The sequence below is a fragment of the Phoca vitulina genome, unplaced genomic scaffold (genome assembly GCF_004348235.1).
Source record: "Phoca vitulina isolate PV1807 unplaced genomic scaffold, GSC_HSeal_1.0 scaffold1, whole genome shotgun sequence".
Taxonomy (NCBI): Eukaryota; Metazoa; Chordata; class Mammalia; order Carnivora; family Phocidae; genus Phoca; species Phoca vitulina.
This window is the reverse complement of record NW_022589704.1, coordinates 57,691,707-57,708,842: the sequence shown is the minus strand read 5'-3', so window position 1 is coordinate 57,708,842 and position 17,136 is coordinate 57,691,707. Positions and strand designations below refer to the sequence as shown.

General features: G+C 36.7%; 1 protein-coding gene across 2 annotated transcripts in view; it reads right to left on the bottom strand.

Moving 5' to 3' along the window:
* The window catches only part of OLA1 (Obg like ATPase 1), a 189,375-nt gene that overhangs the window by 148,844 nt on the left and 23,395 nt on the right, over window positions 1-17,136 (bottom strand). The window lies entirely within an intron of this gene.

Here is a 17,136-nt window from a genome sequence, read left to right as displayed (position 1 = left end):
CAGTGTCACATGTACTCTTGATTTCGGCTCGGGTCATGATCTCAGGATTGTGAAATCAAGCCTTGTGTCGGGCTCCATGCCCCTCTCCCTCTGCCCCTGCCCTTCTCTCTCCCTATCATAAAATACATACATACATACATACATACATACACACACACACATTTATACATATATATATACACACATATATGTATATGCAAACATATATATATATATATGCAAACATAATAAATGATGATGGAAGTCAGAATAGTGATTACCCTGAGTGGGGAACTGTCTGAGAAGGGTGAGAGAAATGTTCTATACTTTGATCTACATGGTACTTATTCAAGTGTATACATGAGTACAAATGCATCCATATCTCAAAAAAAAGAAAAATAAACTAGACAAAAACACCTGTGAATATTTACTGATCACAGAGAAGATAAGAACCTTCTACGTATAAAAGTAATAGAAGAAATCAAAGGAAAAGATTGATAAAAATATTTTCAACAGACAACAGATATAATTAATATATTCTCATGTACCTGTACTGCATAAAGAACTCTAGAACAAACATCAGCAAATTGAAGCTTATGTCCTATTTTTGTATGACCCTAGTGCTAAGAATAACTTTTACATTTTTAAAGTAAAATGTAAAATGCAGAGAAAAACATGCAAGAAAGCAAAATATCTACTTGGGCCACTAAAGAAAAGTTTTCCAACCCTTGCTCTAAAACAAACACAAGAAACTAATAAATGCCATTACTTATGAAGGCAAAACAGAGGAATCAGAATGTGGGTAGGAACAAGATTTCTCAATGTATATCCAGCGTGTCAATTTTCTCTTTGAATCATGTAAACATTTTATCTATTCCAATGTAAGACCTATCTAAAATTATTCAAAGAATAAAAATTTTAAAATATCAATATCCCGTGTATGGAAGGGGAGAATTTGGGTGTATCTGATAGAATTCTAAATGTTTATCGCCTTTGGCCTAGTAATTCCACTTGCAGGCATATCCCTTAGAGAAGTACCCAGACATGTACCAAAAAGAAGCCTGGAAAATAACATCCATTAGCAACATTCTCTGCAATAAAAAATCAGAAATAACAAATGCCCATACATTATGCTAAGTGAAATGTAAGTCATGCAAAGAAAGAAAAATACTGTGTGATCTTATTTATATGTGGAATCTAAAAATGCTGAACTCAGAGAAACAGAGACTAGACTGGTATTTGCCAGGGACTGGGGTGGGGGAAACGGGGAGATGCTAGTCAAAGGGTACAAACTTCCAGTTATAAGATGAGTAAGGTCTACAGATCTAATGTACAGCACGGTGACTACAGTTAACAATACTATACTATGGAAGTTGCTAAAAGAGTAGATCTTAAGTGTTCTCACCACAAAAAAAAAAAAAAAGTTAATTATGTGAGGTGATGGACGTGTTTTAACATCCTTATTGCAGTAATCATTACACAATATATAAGTGTATCAAATCATCATATTGTACACCTTAAACTTACACAATGTTGTATGTCAATTATATCTCAATGAAGCTGGGAAAATAAATAAATGCCCACAAATAGGAAGTACTTCAAAAAACTCTGCTACTTCCATACTATGGACAATGACATAGCAATGAAACATGAAATAAGCCAGTCACGAAAAGACAAATATTGCATGATTCTACTTATATGAGGTACCTAGAGTAGCCAAATCAGAGATAGAAAGTAGAAAGGCAGCTGCTAGGGACTGGGGTAGGAAGGAAGTGGAAGATATTATTTAATGGGTGTGGAGCTTCAGCTTGGGATGATGGAAAAAGGTGTGAAAAGGGATGGTGATGATGGTTGCACAACATGTAAGAGTACTATATACCACTGACCTGAACACTTAAAGATGGTTAAAATGGTAAATGTTATTTTATATATATGTTACCTTAATAAAAAACACATTTAAAAATGAAAAAAATATGTTGAATTAAAACTCTATATTCAACAAAAAAACACACCAATGTAGCAACATTAAAAATAAGTCTATATGCAATGACATAGAATGATCTCTAAACTCCAAAATAATTTAAGTGTAGTATTACAATTCCCATTTTACATGAGAAAATGAAGTTCAAAGAAACAGTGTTATTTTTTCACAATTATATAGATAAAAAGTGGGCTGATATTCACTTTCAGGTTTGTGATTCCAAAACCCACTCTTTCCACTTTAAGCACCAGACTGAAATGCAGAAAAAATAGCTGCATTATGCTAACATGGTTCTGATTTGTTTCCCTTTCATTATTATCTTTACTATTATTTAACCAGTAACTAATTTTTTTTATTATGTTATGTTAATCACCATACATTACATCACTAGTTTTTGATGTAGTGTTCCATGATTCATTGTTTGCGTATAACACCCAGTGCAACCAGTAACTAATTTTTAAGGTATCATTTTGAAAAGCACATCCTAAACATCATACACTTGCATTTCTGCTCCAAAGTAAATGAAGGTTTAGGTTTTGTTTGTTCTAAATTTTAAAAAGTTCCTTCAGGGGTTGGTTCAGTCAGTAGAGCATGCAACTCTTGATCTCAGGGTCGTGAGTTCAAGCCCCACATTAGGCGTAGAGCTTATAAATAAATAAACAAACAAATAAATATTTGTTGAAATAAAAAAATCAAAAAGCTCCTTCAGCTTATATAAATAACCTGTTAAGAAAATGTGCATAATGAGCTTCAAAAAAATTTTTTTAAATAAATAGTATTTAGCTTTTTACAACAGATGTTCATAACAAAATCTCCCATAAAAGTGATATACACTAAGTATAACGGATATCTATTTTATTTTCAAAAGCAGTTAATCCATTAAATAACTTTTAGAATGTTAATTTCTAGTGTTTCTTCAAACACCAGAAACGTTATTTTTCTTTCTCAATGGTAAGGTCCAGTAAGAAAAACCAAAAGTTAAAAAAAAAAAAAGACTATTCCGAGAATTCATAAAGAATTTCTGTTCTACACTTAATATTACATCATTAGCAATGGACACAACCATAGTTATTCAGAGTTGTTTACCCAAAATGGATGCCAATTATGCCAAAAATATGGAGAAATTCCCACTTTTTTTTAATTTAAATTCAATTTAGTTAACATACAGTGTACTATCAGTTTCAGGGGTAGAATATTGTGATTCATCAGTTGCAGATAACAGCCAGTGATCATTACATCAAGTGCTCTCCTTAATGCCCATCACCCAACTACCCCATCCCCACACCACCCTCCCCTCCAGCAACCCTGTTTGTTTCCTAGAGTTAAAAGTCTCTTATCGTTTGCCTCCCTCTCTGTTTTTATCTTATTTTATTTTTCCTTCCCTTCCCCTTTTTGTTTCTTAAGTTCCACATATAAGTGAAATCATATGGTATTTGTCTTTCTCTGACTGACTTATTTTGCTTAGCATAATTCCCTCTAGTTCCATCCATATCATTGCAAATGGCAAGATTTCATTCTTTTTGATGTGTGAGTAATATTCCATTGTATATATATACCACATCTTCTTTATCCATTCATCTGTCGATGGACATCTGGGCTCTTTCCATAGTTTAACTATTATGGACATTGCTGCTATAAACACTGGGGAGCATGTGCCCCTTTGAATCACTACATTTGTAACCTTTGAATAAATACCTACTAGTGCAATTGCTGGATCATAGGGTAGTTCTATTTTTTTTTAAGATTTTATTTATTTATTTGAGAGAAATTGAGAAACAGAGCATGAGCGGAGGGGGAGGGGCAGAAGGAGAAGGAGACTCCCTGCTGAGCAGGGAGCCCGATAAGCAGCTCAATCCCAGGACCCTGGGATCATGACCTCAGCCAAAGGCAGACGCTTAACTGACTGAGCCACCCAGGTGTCCCAAGGTAGTTCTATTTTTAACTTTTTGAGGAACCTCCATACTGTTTTCCAGACTGGCTACACCAGTTTGCATTCCCACCAACTGTTAGAGGGTTCCCCTTTTTCTGCATCCTCGCCAACATCTGTCATTTCCTGAGGTGTTAATTTTAGCCATTCTGACCAGTGTGAGGTGGTATCTCATTGTGGTTTTGATTTGTATTTCCCTGATGCCAAGTGATGTTGAGCATTTTTTCATGTGTCTATTGGTCATTTGTATGGCCATACCCTCTTTGGAAAAATGTCTGTTCATTTCTTCTGCATTGCTTGACTGGATTATTTGTTTTGGGGTGTTGAGTTTGATAAATTCTTTATAGATTTTGGATACTAGCCCTTTATCTGATAAGCCATTTGCAAATATCTTCTCCAATTCCATAGGCTGACTTTTAGTTTTGTTGAATGTTTCCTTTGCTGTGCAAAGGTTTTTATCTTGATGATGTCCCAACAGTTCATTTTGCCTTTGCTTCCCTTGCCTTTGGAGACGTGTCTAGCAAGAAGTTGCTGCAGCCAAGGTCAAAGAGGTTGCTGCCTGTGTTCTCCTCTAGGATTTTGATGGATTCCTGTCTCACATTTAGGTCTTTCATCCATTTTGAGTCTATTTTTGTGTATGGTGTAAGGAAACGGACCCGTTTCATTCTTCTGCATGTGGCTGTTCAATTTTCCCAACACCATATGTTGAAGAGACTGTCCTTTTTCCTGTTTTGTCAAAGATTAGATAACCACCGAGTTGAGGGTCCATTTCTGGATTCTCTATTCTGAAAATTCCCACTTTTTAAAATCATACAAACCATTAAAATATGTTCTGTCTGGCTCAAAAAACCTGAAAAACAGTCAGCTAAAGAAAAACACAATTTATCAACTATATGTCAGGAAGGCTGGATGGAAGGTAGGAAGGAAGGAAGGAAGGTAGGAAGGAAGGAAGGAAGGAACACACAAAGCTAATCCAAGAAAAAATTACTGCATGGTTTCAAACATTCAAGATACTTTGGGGGTGGGGGGACAATTAAGTAGAAGAATGATTATTTAGAACATAACCAACATTGGGGCGCCTGGGTGGCTCAGTTGGTTAAGCGACTGCCTTCAGCTCAGGTCATGATCCCTGGGTCCTGGGATCGAGCCCCGCATCGGGCTCCCTGCTCAGCCAGAAACCTGCTTCTTCCTCTCCCACTCCCCCTGCTTGTCTTCCCTCTCACGCTGTCTGTCTGTCTCTCTCTCTCCCTGTCAATTAAATAAATAAAATCTTTAAAAAAAAAAAAAGAACATAACCAACATTCAAAAACAATTTGACACTCAGACCAAAGAAAAGAAAATAACTAACCAACTGCTTGTAGATTTTTAAGCTCTGCCAGCCGCGTCACTTCAGGCAGACCTGAATTCAAATCATAGCTCTGGTGCTCATCAGTTATGTAAATTATGGCCTAATTTCCTAGTCTCTTTAAGCCTCAGTATTCTCATCTTTAAAACAGGTATATTCCCGCCCCTACAGGATTGTTACGAACAAAGTACACATTGCATTAAGTCACACAGTCAATTGTTACATGTAAGCTCCGTACAACCTCCAAAAAGAAGTTACCATCTAAAAGATTAATGAAAGCTGCTACAGATACTGCCAGGACCGTGGCTACTGATCACTTGTCTACTTATTCCCATCATAAATCAAAATGAAAATACCAGAAGAATGTGTGAGAGTAAATTTGAATGTGTTCTCTCTCTTCCTTCTGAAATATGTTTTGCTATCTTTATTACTAAAAGTGTTAAGAGTCTGTAACATGTATACCTGAATCCAAGCCATATAAATCTGTTTCTCTAAATAAAGTCATCCCCTACCCTTTAGGAATTTACAAAATAAATAATTTTCCACTGCCTTTTTACTATATAATTTGGGTATCATTAAAAACTGCTTGACCTGGGGCGCCTGGGTGGCTCAGTCAGTTAAGCATCTGTCCGCCTTCAGTTCAGGTCATGACCCTGGGATCCTGTGATCAAGGCCCACATCGGGGTCCCTGCTCAGTGGGGAGTCTGCTTCTCCCTCTCCTCCTCTCTCTGCCCCTCCCCCCTGCTTGTGCTCTCTCGCGCTCTCTCCCTCAAATAAATAAAATCTTAAAAAAAAGAAAAGGAAAAGGAAAACTGCTTGACCTAGAACTGATAAATTTTGATGCAACTTCTCTGGAATTTACACAAGTGTTTCTCAAAGTGGGTCCACAGACGAAAAGTTTCAAGAGCTCACAGACTAATAAAAACTTTCGTGATTTAAAAAAAAAACAAAAAACTTCTTTATTTGCATTGATAATTCTCAACATAGATTAATGGACTAGTCCAACACAGAGCAAGGACTTTGTAACCAGAACTGAGTTTAAAATCTGATTTCTTGGAATACTGCTCAGCCATCAAAAAAATGAAATCTTCCCATTTGCAACGATGTGGATGGAAGTAGAGCAAAATAAGTCAATAAGAGAAAGACAATTATCATATGATCTCACTGATAAGTGGAATTTAAGAAACAAAACAGAGGATGGTAGGGGAAGAGAGGAAAAAATAAAACAAGACGAGATCAAAGAGGGAGACAAACCATAAGAGACTCTTAATCACAGGAAACAAACTGAGGGTTGCTGGAGGGGAGGGGAGCAGAGGCATGGGGTAACTGGGTGATACACATTAAGGAGGGCACATGATGTAATGAGCACTGGGTATTATATAAGACTGATGAATCACTGACCTCTACCTCTGAAACTGTTAATACATTATATGTTAATTAATTGAACTTAAATTTTAAAAATGGAAAAAATAAAATTCATTATAAAATGAAAAAATAATAAAATCTGATTTCTGTTACTAGCCATGTAACTCCTCTACTCTTTGGATTCCTTATTTACAAAATGAGGATAACAGTACCTATTCTTACAGAGGTGTTAAGAGGAATAAATGAGTTAATATTTGTACAGGGCTTAGAATACTGCATCTTTGTTAAAATAAAAACGGTTAGACTTTAGTTTTGGTTAGCGTTTCTCAAACTGTGATCCATAACAAAATCTCAGAGATAAATACTTTTTCCCCTAATTTCAATTATAACCCTTTATCCTTTCATGGAAAGATATTATATATAAAATACATAAGAACATAAGAGGTAAGATTTCTGTGTTGAAGGTAATTAAATTAGCCTCTGATATTCATATCTCACATAAAGTTTATCCTCTGTGATGTCATAAAAATAATTAAATTGCGCTAAAAAATTGCAAGTATTTTTGTAGGGAATTAATTCAATTGAAATTCAATTTTGTGGCATTCTTTGGGTCAGTATTGAATGTTCATTCAAGCAACACAAGCACAGAAAATTAAAAAAAGAAATCCTTTAAAGTTAACTACTAGTTTGTTTTGTTCAATAGCTGGAAGAGCATAGGCCATACAAAGAGGCAAAAAACGTAAAAACATGTATTAATTTTTTTTTAGTTATGTTTAACATATATCTAACATTCTGGAAATTCCAGCACAATAAATAGCACCTTATTTTCAGGCATAAAATGAGTGCTAGGTATTTTGGAAGCACAACTTTGCTCACCGAAATTATGAACTTCAAGCTCTTACCAACTCCACTTCCATGTAAACCCTATATACTCAAGAGAGGACAGACAGTGGCACAAGAACAGTCTACCAAGCTGTGCTCCCCTTCCCCCACGTACAACCCATCACACTCATTCCCTGAGCCGCCGAAATGATACCTGGCGGGAATTTTTTTCCAACCTGCAACAAAACATTCAAAATTGATATTATGTCTTAGATACATTCGACTACTTTGGCAGTGAAGAAGTAATTGAAAAGACAATAAAAGGGCTTTCATAAAGTAATCTAATTAAGATTTGCCTAAATTTGTCAACAAGTTTTTGCAATAGCTATTCCCGAAGTTTACTTTAAAATCTTCTAAATGATTCATCTCACTTGTTAAAATGTCACTTATTAAGCAAATTACTTATATTAATGTGTCATCATAATGTGTTATGCTTTGGTTCCCTCACCTGGTAATTTATGCATTAAATTTGTAAAAACCTTTTTCTTGCCTCACATTTAATCCTCCTCCCTCCATCTCAGGTTTTCAGGGAAAACTAACTCTTCAAGTTAACCTTAATTCTATTAAAAATTCTGTTTAAAAAGGTTTTGCTTTATCAGCATGTATTAATAACACTTTTCAAGTTAAGAGGTTTTTTTTTTACATTATAAAAGTACTTGTTCATAAATTTAACCCGAGCAGAGTTTATATTACATTTAACAAACAAATGTACGTGTATTTTCCCCTATCAATAGAGCTGACAGATGATTTTACAGGAAACTATTTTTAAGTATTAGTATGAGTTTTTAAAGACCCAGCATCTTGTTTTGTGAACACAGGTAAAAAGGTACATTCTAAATGCAAGAGACAAGAAATCTAATGCAGTGAATCCATCAAAATCCTCTACTGACTTTCTTCTTGATAGAGTCATCAAACCCTATGTATTTCATTCAGCAACACAAATGACTAGAAACAACATATTCTATCTAGATAGGTTACAGAAGCATGCAAACATTGTAATCTAATCCGAGTCCAGCTCGTACTCCATGGAGCTCCGGCACAGGCTTCAAGAGTAAAAGCTACCTTTATAAAGGAATATTACTCAGTCTTTTGCAAACACAGATGGAGCTAGAGAATATAATGCTAAGCGAAATAAGTCAGTCAGAGAAAGACAAATACCATATGATTTCACTCATATGTGGGATTCAAGAAACAAATGAACAAAGGAAAAACAAGAGACAAACCAAGAGACTTTTTTTTTTTGTACTTTTTTTTTATTATTATGTTATGTTAATCACCATACATTACATCATTAGTTTTTGATGTAGTTAATGATATAATGATAGAGAACAAACTGATGGTTACCAGAGGGGAGGTGGGGGGGGGGATGGGTGAAATAGGTGATGGGCATTAAGGAGGACACTTGTTTGTTTGTTTTTAAAGATTTTATATACTTGACAGAGATTTTATATATTTGAGAGAGAGAGAGAGCACAAGCAGGGGGAGCGACAGGCAGAGAGAGAGGGAGAAGCAGGCTCCCCACTGAGCAGGGAGCCCGATGTGGGGCTCAATCCCAGGACCTGGGATCATGACCTGAGCCAAAGGCACTTAACAGACTGAGCCACCCAGGCGCCCCTAAGGAGGACACTTATGATGAGCACTGGGGGATGTATAGAATTGTTGAATCACTATATTGTACACCTGAAGCTAATATAATACTGTAAGTTAACTATACTGGAATTAAAATAAAAACCTTATTAAAAAAAATATATATACATATATATTGGGGTGCCTGCTTCTCTCTCCCCCTGCTTGTGCTCTCTCCCTATGTCAAATAAATAAAATCTTTTAAAAAAATACATACACACATATATACATAAAAGCTACGTTTAATCCTTAGAAAATCAGGTGCTTTTTCTATATACTGTTAAAGTTTTCCCTCAAACATCTATTTCTTCCAGAGGTTGGACAACACAGAATTGGAGTTAATGCTATGGTCAAGACAGAAAGGGTGTGGTAGGAAGGACTGATGCCATATAAAGTTGGTTCAATCACAGGGACTGACAACTTTCAATTACGTGACTTAAGCAAATCATTTTAACCTCTCTAAGCTTTGGTTTTCTCATTTTCAAATGAGGATGACAATAAGGCATATACATCTCACTGGGATCTTTGATGATCAAGACCTAACAATTTAAAAAGCACTAAATAAACAAAGTGCTATAAAGCTATTCATTATTATTTTAAGTTGGACCTACTTGAGGCATCTGGGTAGCACAGTTGGTTAAGCATCGGACTCTTGGTTTCAGCTCAGGTTATGATCTTAGGGTCATGAGATAGAGCCCCGCGTTGGGCTCCATGCTCAGCATGGAATCTGCTTAAGACTCTCCATCCCCTAGGGCGCCTGGGTGGCTCAGTCGTTAGGCGTCTGCCTTTGGCTCGGGTCATGATCCCAGGGTCCTGGGACTGAGCCCCGCGTCGGGCTCCCTGCTCAGCGGGGAGCCTGCTTCTCCCTCTCCCACTCCCCCTGCTTCTGTTCCCTCTCTTGCTGTCTCTCTCTGTCAAATAAATAAAATCTTAAAAAAAAAAAAAGACTCTCCCTCCCCTAAAATAAATAAATCTTAAAAAAAATTAAGTTGGACCTAGTTGTTTGGTGAGATAGGCCTTTTGGTATCATATCATATCATAACCTATAATCCTGCTTCTCAAACTGGGGACTGCACACTGCTGGAAATACAGAATAAAGTAAACCATGAGATGCTAAAAACTTTTCCTTGAAGTCAAGTGTCTGGAGCTACACTGTGTACCAAAAGCCCCCCATGTTTGTTCCTCATCCTTTGCAGTTAGAGCTCTTAGATAGAAAAGTTCGACAAACACAGGATTCTCACTATTTTCATAACACCCTGTATTTCCAGGTACTTTATGTTTTAGAGATAGGCAGTTCTGCCCATTAGCTCAAGACTTAGTCTGGTTTAAGGCAAAACTTTGTTAAGAATTTTGTTTTTGTTTTTGTTTTTAAAGAAAAAAAGAGTATTTCCCAAAACATCAAGAGTAAAAGAACACTATGTTATTTAAAAACACTTAAAAGATCCATAAAAGAATAGAAAGAATGAGATTAAAGAAAACTGAAAAAGTAAAAAACAGAAAACAGAAAACCAACCCCCTCTGGATTAATTTCAGCCCCTCCTAGGTTCCAGAAACCTGACTAATGGATGGGCCCAGATGATATGCTAATAAACCATTAGCTTTCATCTGTAAACCTTTTTCAAAATGAAACAAAACAATACACATTGCTATTATTTCACTGATACAGTATTCTCAAAAAGACAAAACTCAAGTGACGGAGAACAGATCAATAGTTGTCAGGCTTCAGAGTGGCAAGAGTGTGACTATAAAGGGATAGCATATGGGACTTTTTTGGGGGTGAAGTGTTCTGCACCCTGTGTGCTGGTGGTTACACAAATCTATACATATGCTAAAATTCATAGAACTGTATGCCAAAATAAGTCAATTTTACTATATGATAATTTAAAAAATAAAATACACATACTCCTGAGTTTTATAAATGAAATTTTTATTTTATTTTTTTAAAGATTTTATTTATTTATTTATTTTGACAGAGAGAGAGAAACAGCGAAAGAGGGAACACAAGCAGGGGGAGTGGGTGAGGGAGAAGCAGGCTCCCCGCAGAGCAGGGAGCCCAATGTAAGGCTCGATCCCAGCACCCTGGGATCGTGACCTGAGCCGAAGGCAGACGCTTAACGACTGAGCCACCCAGGTGCCCCAAATGAAATTTTTAAAAAAATGTTTTGCCCAACAAACTAACAAACTTGCCAATAAATAATAATAGTTTAGAATTTTTAAAGAATTCTCCAGCTGAAAAGATTCTGTACATCAGATTAGCATATGAAAGAGACAAATAATTTCACTTTAATGCACCAAAATCCAAGTTTCTTCACAAAATATCAGGTTTAATTCTGATTTGTAAATCAACACAAATAGTGCACCAACCTACTAATTATAATCTAGAAACAGGACATCATCTCCAATGCTTACACTACTGAAACAATCAGGGTAACACAGTCCAATCAAAACTCCCCTGAAAGGAAAGGTGACACAGAAGTTGTTGCTGGTTTTTTGTTTGTTTGTTTGTTTTTTAATTTTCCACACCCTTTTTCTTTTTTGTTTTACTGAGTGAAATTAACATTTAATAAACTGTGCATAAAGTGTACAATTTGATATAGCGTATGTATATACCTGTGATACCATCACCACAATCAAGAATTATGAACATTCCATCACCCAAGTTTCCTCACACCCCTTTTAATCCCTCCCCCACCCCTTCCCCTTCCCCATCCCCTTGACCCCAGGCAACCACTGATCTGCCTTCTGATATATTTAGTTTGTATTTTCTAGAATCTTATATAAATGGAATCATATAGTTTATGTTCTTTTCTGGACTGGCTTTTTCTACTTAGCATAAATTATTTTGAAATTAATTCATGTTACTATGTACAGAAAAAAATGTTAACATTACATCTACCTCCTATATAAAATTGGTCTACATCTTCTACAAACTGGCTTACATACTAAAGGAGCATCTTCAATAAGCTACATAAGAAGTTTCACATAATGAACAAATTATTAGATTATTCTTCAATTACTGTTCTTTAGAAAAAGTTTTCTAAGCATTTTTTAAAGTTTTCTAAGCATTTAAAATAGCAAGAAAAATGTCACCCTGTAGTAAGTGAAGACTCTGATTCTGTTTTCAAATTAATTTTAAAAAGCACAGATTCATATGTACTATTAAAAATACTTCCCACAAAGCTTTGTTTATAAAATTCACCAGAATAAAAAGATTAGCTCTCATACTTCCCATCAGGCAAAGTCTGGCAATTTTTGTATTTTTGTGTCCCAGTAAGACTTACTTTTGCTTCAGTAACCCTTGTTTACAGAAAGAGTAAATTCTTGTTTATCTAGCTGAACCCATAGCTATCGGTTAGTACTCAGTAACTTTAAAAACACACTTTAAAAGGTAAGTGTTAACTCTAAATCTGCGTACATGTGAACAAGATAATCTTCCATTTTTTCCAGTATCTCTCATTACCTTATTAGTATACTTTGCAAACAAGAAAACCCCTGAAAATAAAATTTTAAAGAGAACTCTAGGGGCGCCTGGGTGGTTCAGTCAGTTAAGCGTCTGCCTTCAGCTCAGGTCATGATCTCAGGGTCCTGGGATGGAGTCGCGCATCGCAGCGGGCTCCCTGCTCAGCGGGGAGTCTGCTTCTCCCTCTGCCTCTGCCCCTCCCCCCTGCTTGTGCGCTCTCTCTCTCTCTATCTGCCTCTCTAATAAATAAACAAAATCTTTCAAAAAAAAAAAAAGAAATTTAAAGAGAATTCTAATGACTCATGGAGAAAGGACCTAAAACACCTACACATTAGGCAACAAACCCCACAAGAAAAAAACACTATTTAAGGGGTAAGCAAACGAAAGAATGCGAATAGATTCTTTTACAAAAGAAGTGTTCTACATTTGTCACGCCAGACATCTATGAAAATCATTATCAGTATCTTGAAAATAATATCTTTATAACAATGAAATTTCAAACTCTTGGTGCCTAACTCCATTTTGATTTCTTAAAACATTAAAAATGTAACTCAACTGAATAACTGCCAAGTAAGCTCCTGGAACAATTTAATCTGCCTTCCTACCCCAACTCTCCATTTAAAACTCTTCATATTTAAGCCAGTAAGCCTATATATGGTGGACATGGTGAATCCCCAATTACCTCCTTGTCTCTTTTCCATCGCTCCTCAACATCATTCATCCTAGCCACACTGATAGTCCTTTCAAAGCAGCAGGGCCTTGAAACAAGCCATTTACTCTAAATAATCAATCTCTCCTTTCTTTCCTCCTTCCCCTAACATATTAGCTCCCACTCAATCTTTCCCTCCCAGCATAACCATCATTTCCTCAAGGCAACACCACACCCTCACATGCACATGCTGTCTCTCTTCTTTATGCACAATTAGAGAATGGCATCCTATGTTTATATGACCATTTATTCAATGTCTGTCTCCTCCACTGGTTTGTAAGCTCTATGAGGGCAAGAGTCATACTTGTTTTTACTCACGATTACATCCCTCAGCATCTAGCACACTTGAAAGAGGTGCTCCATAAATAATGTGTCAAATGATTAGACAGAGTGAACTAAAGATTTAAAACCAAAGCAAACCTGTCAAAGTATTTATATTTAAAACAAGAATAAATTTTTGAGGCAATGTATATATTTACATATGTCTAATAACCAAGGGAAGTAAACAAGGTGAGGGAAAAGTTAATTTTAAAAAATTAAATTAATGGAGAGAAACATAGCATTAATAAATTAAAATTCAAAATAAACCCAAGTTTCCCATTCATAATTTTGTCTCTCTCCTAACATTCAGATGTTCTTTTTTTTTAATATTTTATTTATTTGTCAGAGTGATAGAGAGCACAAGGTGGGGGAGGGGCAGAGGAAGAGGGAGAAGCAGACTCCTCGTGGAGGAGGGAGCCCGATGTGGGACCTGATCCCAGGACCCGGGGATTATGACCTGAGCCGAAGGCAGACGCTTAACCAACTGAGCCACCCAGGTGCCTCCATTCAGATATTCTAATGGAAAGCTTAAAAGTGCCCTAGGCACTAATACATACATCATCAGTGTACTGTCCCTTTCCTTAGTAGTTGTTGTTGTTGTTGCTGTTGTTGTTTTTTAAGTCATCTCTAGACCCAATGTGGGGCTCAAACTCTCAACCTCAAAATTGAGTAGCATGGTCTGCCAACTGAGCCAGCCAGGTATCTGGTCCCCTTCCTTAGTAGTTTTATATCAATTGTCTAAAACAAAAATAGAGAAACTAAAAAAATATAACCATAGAAAATGGATTTTTTTCTCACCAAAATAAGAAATGATGAATTTAAGAATTAAAACAAGTTTCAAACGTTGTAATAGGCAAATAAGTAAATAATTCCCAGTAAGTTAAAAAAAAAAAAGTCCAAATCCAACAATGTAATTACACATTTATTAATATAATTATTCAATATTTATTTCCACCACTAGTCTAGAAGCTTCATAAAACCAGAGAATGTTAGATTCTGCTACCCACTATCTATTTCCAGCACCTAAAACACAAAGCATTTACTATAGAATTAATAAATAAGACAACTGCATTTCTGGTGACTTTAAGAATATAATCTTCAAATAAGGAGTAATATGAAAGCTAAATCTTCTTTCACATTCATATTTAGTAATCTGATTATTGAAGACAAAAATATATCATAATTTCGAATTAAAGAATTCCCAATTTTCACAGTTTCAAAGTAATCACTTTATCTTTTTAATCTCTGCAACTGATTTTTTTTTTTACTGATTATAATTCTATGAAGGTATTTTGTTCTGAGTTCTGTGCACTATACAATAATATATACCATATTTCATCAATTCTAAGATGCATATTTTCACAATTTAACACCTCTGATATCAAATTACTATAAGAAACCAGGGTATCTAGTTTAAATGGATTTTTTTTTTTCCTTTCTTCACAATAGCTTTAGCCTGAATGAAATACAATAAAGTATGTATGCTCCTAACCAAATTCATTTTTCCCCTAAGGGTTAGAAAAACATATCAGACGAATATTATACAACAGATAACAAAACAAAGACTTGATTACATTTAGTTTCAGGCCATTATCAGGATCTTACCATCACCCTTAACTGCTCCACCTCTGAAAATGTTAAGTCAAATATCCCTCCCCCTATGCCCAGCATATCTGTTCTTGAACCTCCTCAGGAAATTAGATCTACGACCCTTCCATTTTTCAGTCCTCTGTTATGTTCCCTCCTACTCTATGTTAAGCTCTATTCCACCCATCAGTTCAATCTTTCTCACCCCAAGATTTCAATTCTCTCACCCCCATCCTCCTGTCACACCTGCTCGATCAATCCTACTTCCTTATAGACATCTCTTACCTGGATGTCCCAGGTACACAAATCCAAAAAACTGTCCCAAACTGGGGCACCTGGGTGGCTCAGTCAGTTAAGCATCCAACTCTTTTTTTTTTTAAGATTTTATTTATTTTTGACAGGGAGAGCGAGCGAGCACAGGCAGGGAGAAGCAGCAGGCAGTGGGAGAGGGAGAAGAGAGCCTGATGCGGGGCTCGATTCCAGGACCCTGGGACCATGACATGAGCCGAAGGCAGACGCTTAACCGACTGGCCACCCAGGCGCCCCAAGCATCCAAATCTTGATTTCAGCTGAGGTCATGATCTCAGGGTCGTGAGATCGAGCCCCACATCGGGCTCCGTGCTGACTATGGAGACTGTTTGGAATTCTCTCCATCTCTCTCTCTGCCCTCCCCCTACTCTCTCACTCTCTCTCTCAAAAAGCAAAACAAAACAAAACTGTACCAAACTGGCCTCATTAAGTCTCTCCCAAGACTTGCTGGTCCTTCTACATTTAACATGTCAGTGAATGCCATCAAGATTCATTCAACTGGCCCAGTCCAGAAACCCAGGAGTCACACTTGATTTCACTTCTCTTTGAAACTCTCACATCAGTCACCAGAACCAGTAAAAAAATCAAGCTGTCAGGAAAACAAAGGCTATCGCCAGTGCACCCAGTGCACGGGCTTTAAGTAGCACTACTCTACATAACTGAATTCCTCCCCCAGGGCCCCCCAACCCCAACCCCAACCCTATTCTTCACCTGCACCACAAACCCCTCCAAAAGGTGTCTCCATACCTCTACCCAATATGAAGTTACCTAAATCAGTCCTTCTCAAACTATGTGTGGTGGACTTTTGCAAAATACAATAAAAATGGGGGCACCTGGGTGGCTCAGATGGTTAAGCGTCTGCCTTCAGCTCAGGTCATGATCCCAGGGTCCTGGGATGGAGCCCCGCATTGGGCTCCCTGCTCAGCAGGGAGCCTGCTTCTCCCTCTCGCTCTGCCCCTCCCCACCACTCCTGTGCACTTTCTCTCTCTCTGTCAAATAAATAAATAAATCTTTATAAAAAAAACAATAAAATGAAAAATTGTTTAAAAACATACAGAAATACTAGCACAATTTGTTAGATTCACATGACAAAAAAATTCCTCAAATGGCTATAAAATTTTCTAAATGCTCATTTATAATTGCTATAGTTATCTAGCTGTGGACCCAAAACAAACAAAAGCACTAAACCAGACCACAACTGGCCTGTACCCCTAACTTGCACTTCCTTCATTTGCACTGATTTGTTCATTACAATACCATGCAGTGCGGTCTTGACCTGAACCTTAACCTAAACCTAACCTGAACCTTTCTGTCAAAGAATTACTATGTTCTTGGCTCACTTCTGCACTCAAGAGAACATAAACTAACACACAGTTCTACCAGTTTTCCTCTTTGCTTTATACCCCTCTCTCCATCAAAGATTAGCTCATCTGTAGTTTCTCCTTAACCCTCTCATCTCAGTAAGTACCCTGGATGCCTCTCTCTTCTTTGAAATAACAGAATCCCCTCCTCTATTAATTCTGCCTTCTCAACGCATGAAAAGCAACAATGCAGAAAAGTTCCACAAGTTAAGAAAAGTTCAAATGCCTTTATAAGCAACAAAATTATTTCCACATAGAAACACTTCCCAAAGGTGGGGGGGGGG